Raw genomic sequence first — 8311 nt, forward strand, 5'->3', positions numbered from 1 at the left:
AGATGATGAAACATTTTTGAACAAACAACTTAACTCTTCAACAATAAAACCCCACCAATCAAAGCCAACATTAAAAATCATATAAATTTCTGAGTATTCATTAAACATAGACAACGACAAAGAGGAATCCATGGTTAGAACATCATACAGAAAATATTAACATTCAGGATTGTTCTATACTGAAAAAATATACTGAGATCAACTTAGGGAATAGGTCGGGAGGTATGGTAGCAAGTAGTTCTCGATGGTCAAGAAAGTTAGCGGGAGGATCAGAAACTAGAAGCCCTTTCTTTTTTAGTTACCTTATACCTCCCTCAACCCCATGAGTGAAAGCTTTAGCTATGGAGGTGGCAATAGGAGCATTAAACTCAGGAGATTCTAGGAGGGTTCTTGTCCTCTTTTCAAATCGCTCAACTTCACCTATTTGATAGGCTACTAAAGCATCTTGGGAAGCTTTTGATTCAAGCTCCTTAGAGGCTAGCTCTACTTTAATCGAAGCTAAGGATGAACTTTGGGAGGTTAACTCAAAATTCTTAGATTCCAGAGCAGCATCCTTAGCAGCTAATTCCACCTTCAATGCTTGTAGTTGGGATAACAACTGAGCATTCTCGGTAGCATATGTATCCACTTTGGATGCTAATTCAGTGCGAAGAAGGGTCTCTGACTTAGCTTAAGATTCAAAATCTTCTGTAGAGGCTTTCCATTTGATTGAATTTACGAGTTCTACCTCAAGAAGCTGGCAAGTTTCTTGTAGCTGGTGAGATAATTCCTCAAAGGTTTGAGAGGAGGTGGCTCCAGAGGCTTGTTACTTTAGCCTGGCCACTTCTTGAGTTAGCTCATACATATGTCAAGCCATATTCATATTAGTAATTCACCTCTACCAAAAAATTATTATTAGAATGCATAAAAAAATTAGAGGGATGAAAGGCATATTACCTTAGTTTCCTCAAAGGAAGACTGGTCAGCCCACTCAGCAGAAGTGAGTTTCTCAATTTCTTTACGAGCCTCTGCCCAGACTGTCATTAAAGAACCCCCAATAATATTGAGAAGGTAGAGATGGACGTAGAGGAGGATGATAAGGAGCTATGAAGAGAAGGAGGGGAAAAAATGAGAATAGGAGAACCCTCAGTTACTGAGCGTGGTAGGAAAACTGGTTTAGAAATATTCATCATAAATGCAGGATTGGGGATAACGCTCGAAAGTGGAGGAGCTTCCGGTAATTGAGAAGGGGAGGAAGCGAGTGCAGGATATAGAGAGGAGAGGGTAGGTTTCGGGGAAGAAGAAAGAACACCCCCTGCGGGTATCTCCTCAGAGGTAGAAACATCCCATTTTTTGGGTCGAGATGCTAATGTCAAGCAACACCTGGGGTGTTTTCTTATAGGAAGAACCCCAGGTCCTTGTTCTTGTGTCTCTTGAGGGGTATCTTCTGGAGGTATGCTAGCGGATGCTTCCTCAAGAGTAGTTGAAGAGCTAGGAACGAGAGCTGGTTGACTGGAGGACTCAGGAAGAGGAGCATTAGATGCTTGAGCTACTGCGTTAAGTTATGCTCTAAGTTCTTGCTCCTTAGCCAACACTTCCTCATCTTCTAGGCAGATTGCCTTGTCAACTAAAGCTCTATATAGAGTATCCACTGCAATAAACAAAGAAGTATTTTATTCAGTAAAGGAGAGATAGCTAAGAATTTTGAAACTTACCAAAAGAGTATTGTAGGCTCTTTTGAACCGGGCTTAAACCAAAAAGGTATAAGAGATCATCGCGTATCCACTGATGAATATAAAATTAATAACGTAGTAATTTACTAGAATACTCATAGAAGAGGGGTTGTTGATGAAGCTCCCATACATCAGGAAGAGAAGGGAAGAAAGATTGCCATTTAATGAACCATGCGATGGGACCGAGAAATTTGACAAATAAAAAAAATGAGATTTCCAACCCTTGATGGAGGAAGAAATTTCTTCAAAGAATACCATTTTCGGGCAAGATTGGAAGAGGAAAAATCCCTGGTTCTGATTTTTTGGGGTAAGAAAATGTAAAAAAGTTTTGAGGAGTAGAAGGTATACTGAAAAGATAGAACACCATGTACAATCCACATAGGTATCTAAAGGCATTTGGGGCAAATTATTGTAATAGAATACCAAAATATCGGCTAATATCTATCAAGAATATTGGAATAGGAAAGCGTAAGCCTGCGACTAGTTGATCTATGAAAAAGGTAACACAATCGTCGGGAGGAAGATAAGGATGAGCATCAGGTGGAGGAACCCTAATATCGTATTCTTTAGGGATCTCATACCAAGAGAGACAATGGAAGTTTGATCGGTGGCAGTGGAGGAAGAACAAATTTGAGCATACCAAGGGATTAGAGATCCTTCAGCCATGTTGAGAAACCGAAACACTTAAAGAGAAAATGACTTACTGAATCCTAAGGGAGAAGAGGTCACGGAAGGAAAACAGGGAAGATGAAGAAGCGCGAGTCACTAAAGGAAGTCGAAAAAAGAGAATCGCCAGAGAGTAATGGGGAGAAGATAAACAACAAAAGGTTAAAAAAGACTTAGGGTTTTAGGATAATCTAAGGATCACTGTCAAAATAAAGAGAGTTGATACAGAAGAGTCGTTGATTTGCCAAGGAGAATGTGTGATAAGACACGAGCAAAAAATGTACTGGAGGTTACTCAGAAAAAGGAGCAAAAAGGATACATGGTGCTCACCCAAGAAGATGCATTTATGATGGACAGAACAGATCGAATCATACACTGAACCGTCATATCTTCGAACATTCTCTTTCTATTAAAGGACCAATTACCAACGAGACCACCTTGAAAAATTGTGTAAATCTTAAAATATAGATGAATAAACAAAATTTGTAAATAAGGAAAAGGCCCTGATTTATTTTAATCCCATCCAACCGTGTGTGCAGAAGAGAACCTCAAAATCCGATCGAACTCATATTTGTTCGGGCGTACACATAGGATCCCTTATTTGATTAGTCTTCACGCGATCGACCCCAAGAAGCAGTTAACAAGTTAAATAGCATAATCAAACATAGATACAAAATTTTACATTATCATCAGAAGTACAATCACAACTCTTAGACTTTTGAAAATCTTCCATAAACAAATACAACAAATAAACAAACTTCTACTGACTCTGCTTCCTGGAGTTACTGAATTATTCTGCTCATCCCAAGTATGGGTGTGTGGTAAAATGACAACCTGAACAAATTTTGGAGTACAGGGGATGAGCAAATCGACTCATTATCACGTTCTGGGGGATCAAAACAAATTTTACCTAGTATTGTTACTGGTAGGAAAATCTGTCATCCAACGAAATTCAACTTTTATTTGTATAGTTGTGTTGGTAAAGAAGAGATCTTCTACTTGTCCCGCTCCCTAGAGCTACCAGATTGTTCTTCCCATCCAAGGTGTGGGCGTGTAGTAGAATGATAGCCTGGACAGAAGGAAGAAGTTGGTCCTATCCTCTAGCACTTGTGTGATTCACCCTCCGGGACTTGTGATTGAGAAGCTATCTCTGATCTGATTTGATTCAACTCAGCTTACAGAAAATTCACCTTAGCATTCTGATGGTCCAAGTCTTGTTGTTGTTGTGATATCAGTAAACCGTCTACACGAACCTTCCTGGTCAAGACAGTTATCTTCGAAACGTGCAGGGCTTTTAGATAATCCAATTCCTCAGTCTTTTGCTTCAAATCCAAATAAGCTTTGCCCCTCAAAGCCACTTCTGACAGAACTTGGGATTGAGGTGCTAACAAACGTACATCTAGCTCTCTTTGGTGTGAATGATGTAAATCTAAAGCTTGCATAGCCTCAGCTAAGGACTTTCCCTTCTCGGATAATAGCTGATCCCATAGAGGAAGATCAGAAGCCATAACTCCCAATAAAATCTTTAGAGAAGAGTAAAGCAAGAAAGAACAAAGGTTGATGTTGTAAAAGGTAGGATCATATCTCTATTTAACTTGTTGGAGGTGTCACGGGATCACTGTAGGAGGTGTCATGAGATCACTGTAGAGGGTGTCATGAGATAACTACAGAGAATAGCATAAGGGAAAAAATAGACTTAGGTCTAGTCAGTCGGCTATACCTCCTTCAACTAGACTTGAAGGGGAGGCTAGTGATACGGGTTATGATAGATCAGCCGAGCGAGTGAAGGAGGGGTTTAGGTCTAAAGAGATAGGAAAGGTATATCACCAGCCGAATAAAGGCCAAGCGAGTGCCTCCACACTTATATATGCTCAGCCGGGCAAAGCCCGCCCGAACAGAAAGGCATTTAGCCTATATATATATATATATATATATATATATAACTGACCGACCGCAAGCCGAACGAGTGCCCAGGTGCTCATATATGCTCAGTCGAGCAAAGCCCGCCCGAGCATAAAGGCATTCATCTTTATATATAACTCTCAGCATATAACCGATCAATCGCAGGCCGAGTGAGCACCCACGTGCTTATATATGCTCAGTCGGGCAAAGCCCACCCAAGCATAAAGGCATTCATCCTTATATATAAAACTCTCATCATATAACCGGTCGAGCGTAGGCCGAGTGAGCACCCCACATGCTCATATATGCTTGGCTGGGCAAAGCCCGTCCGAGCATAAAAGCATTTAACCTTATATAAGATTCTCAACATATAATTGACCGATCGCAGGCCGAGTGAGCACCCACGTGCTTATATATGCTCGGTCGGGCAGAGCTCGCCCGAGCATAAAGACATTCATTCTTATATATATAACTCTCAACATATAACCGACTGACTCAGGCTGAGTGAGCACCCACGTGCTTATATATGCTCGGCCGGACAAAGCTCGCCATAGCATAAAGGTATTTAACCTTATATAAGATTCTTAGCATATTGTCAGCCGACCGAAGGTATTTTAGCCTTGCATATAACTCTCAGCATATTACCAGCCGGCCGCAGGCATAGCGAGCACCCACGTGCTCATATATCTCGGTCGGGTGAAGCCCGCCCAAGCATAAAAGATAGGTTAAACAGGAAGCATTCTTAACAGTATATGTGGTCGGCTTGAGCGATCGAGCGAGATATATCTAACAGGAGGTATTCTGAACAGTATATGTGGCCAGCTTGAATGCCCGGTCGAAACATATTTAACAGGAGGTACATATTTAACAGGAGGTATGCTGAACAGTATATGCGGCCAGCTGAAACATATTTAACAGGAGGTATGCTAAACAGTATATGCGGTCGGCTTGAGCGACCGGCCGAGACATATTTAACAGGAGGTATTCTGAACGGTATAGGCAGCTAGCTTGAACAACTTGCCGAGACATATTTAACAGGGGTATTCTGAAAAGTATATACGATCGATCTAGACAACCGATCGAAACATATTCAATAGGGGCCATTGCTAACAGTATACATGACCGACTCAAATGACTGACCGAGACATGCTTAACAGAATATTTGATGAAAAATATCTTCTAGAAGCTTCTTCAATTATGATGACATGTCCCCATTATTAATACAAGTCATAAATGACAAAACGGGTACATTTGGGGTATAGAAAATATTCCTTAAAGGATTATTGCACGAAGTATAGAAGATGACTTCATCTCCTAACAAACCCTAATGAGCCGGGGACCACCTCATGACTACGGAGGTCACGTGAGGTTGTATAAAATGGGGGATCTTCTCCGTGGGCAAGGTACACAATTTCTAGCATCTAAACTCTATTTTCACTTTAGTGACTATTCTTCCTCTTCTTCTTCTTCCATCGGTGAGAAGGACTGACTTGAGCATCGAAGGGTTTAACCAGGGATCTCCACCCCGATCTTAGGTCACTAACGCTTTGTTGGCTCGTCTCACTGTTCGCAGGAGAGTGGAGGAGTTTTTTCAGATCTTCAAAGTTCGTCTTCATCAGAGGTCATCATCATTCATCAAAACCAGTGCTCATTGTTAGTATTAGCTCTAGTACCAATTATGAGATGATTGTAAAGGGTTCATTTTGTATCATATATCATTATTAATAAAAGGTAAAGTTAGTTATTATATTTATTTCAGTTCAGTGCCAATTGAATAAGTATAATAATGTCCTTGGGTAGTAGGTTCTTATCTACAGTAGGTCAATTGGTTGAATTGATAGTGAGATATTGTAGAAAATACTACTCTTAACTATTCCTAGTTGAGCATTAATATATAAGGACAATATTAATGCGTTGAGACTAGCATGTAGGTCAACGGATGACTTGATCTCACAAGTCATGGATATGAGATATCAGATTGACACATGAGTATATATTAGAGAATATGTACTGAATGACCTGCCATGAGAATATTTCATGGATCATCGTATGAGTGTCATAAACATTCTCATGTGACTATTGGTATGAATAGTCCTTAGACCTGAGTCACTACGGTTCCCTACATAAGGAGTTATATACTTTGGTATCGTCAAATGTCACCTGTAACAGGGTGGACTATAAAGTCGATCACTGGCTATGCAATAAATTATGCAGAGGGATGTGAGTGATGTAGATGAGATCTATCCCTTCCATATGACGGAAGTGATATCTGTGGGCCACAAGAATGCATGACCATGCTTAAATAGGTCAATATGCGATATTGAGCTTATTTAATTGAGTGTGTCTACTTAGAGATCAAGAAACATAAAGATTGATAAGAGGATGACACGGTCTATGCCTCATTGATTAATCTAGATATCGAGGATAGAAGGATTGAGTCATACAAGATAATAGCCATGGAAAGGTTAAGTCGGATCTCGACATTCTCGTCACTTGGGTAACAATGATGCCTTGCTAGATGCCACTCATTGCTTATGTATTTAAATTTTGATTTGGATACATTGCCAACGTTACGAGAATCTATTGGGTCATGCACAAAGAACAAGTCAATGGAGATGGATTCATATGATGAATCATTGGATTAAGTCTAATTCAAATTGGACTCATTGAGTAAGACTCAATTAAATCCAACTATTGAATTGAGTCCAATTAAAATTAGACTCATTGAATCAATTGGATTGATGATTAATGAGTTGGACTCATTATATGATTTCATGAATTATTTGATGATTAATGAGTTGGACTAATTATATGATTTCATGAATTTGAATTCACGAAGAAAGAGGAGTGTACAACTTGAATTACTCATGCATTGGATGAAGAGTGAACAATTTGAATTGCTCATGCATTGCATGCATTGGATGCATTGGATGAAGAGTGAACCATTTGAATTGCTCATGTATAGGATGCATTGGATGAAGACAAATATTAATGTCAATCAAAGCAATTGACATTAAGGCATGAGGCAATTTCATGAATCTATAAAAGGGAGTTTTTGGATTCATTTTCATGATAAATATTTGGTGTTCTTGCTCTTCTTCCTCCTCCTCTCTTCCACTTGGTCGAAACTTCCAAGAAGCGTTGCTAGCACAACCTTTGGTTGTTTCATTCTCCACTTGGTGAGTTTGTGAGATAAACGAGACTTGCTTGTGTGGATACCATAGAGGCGCGATCACTTGATCGCGCTAAGATCCGCATCTAAAGAAACGTTGGTGTCGGAATTGCGAAGGGCACACAACAAAGGTATAACTTTCTCATGTATAAAAATTAGTACTTAGTATATGGTTTCCTTTCGCATGGACCTTCTGGAAAGGAACTAGATGTTTTCCGCTGCGCTTTCGCGTGTTTAGTGCCCTAGTTCCTTACACTCATCTCCGTAGATCTCAGAAAGGATCAATCATCATCAAAGTGAAGTGAACTATTCACCCCTCCTCTAGCTCCGAAGTGTCCCAACACATCCGAGGGATGAGAATATATGGAAGAGAAGTGCGCGACATAATCCGAGGGGCGAGAAGCCGAGGAAGAAGTGTTGGGATATGTTCGATGAAGTGTGTGCTAAAACACATTCATAAACATGCACGGTGAAAGTCTAACATAAATAAATCTAATTTATTACAAAACACACACACATACACCACACGCATGCGAGATACAATCACACAGAAAAGATCATAAAACAAAAATGAAAATGAATAACAATTATTCTAGGTATACCTTATGGATGACCTATAACGAGAAGGGCATCAGCCGTAGCAACGTTGTTGAACCTTGTCTCTATTCATATCCACGCCGAGCTCCTCAAGACAACTATGTGAGTACAAGCCTCTCCTTAGGAAGTTACTAGCCACAAGCGGAGAAGAGTGATCAAGAGAAGGAGGAAGCAAAACAAGGAAGAATTTCTTCCTTGCTTGGAGGTCACGACAACAAGGAGAGAAATCTCCTTGTTGTTGGAAGCATGAGAAAGAGAGGAG

This window comes from Zingiber officinale, chromosome 2B (genome assembly GCF_018446385.1).
Source record: "Zingiber officinale cultivar Zhangliang chromosome 2B, Zo_v1.1, whole genome shotgun sequence".
NCBI classification, from domain to species: domain Eukaryota; kingdom Viridiplantae; phylum Streptophyta; class Magnoliopsida; order Zingiberales; family Zingiberaceae; genus Zingiber; species Zingiber officinale.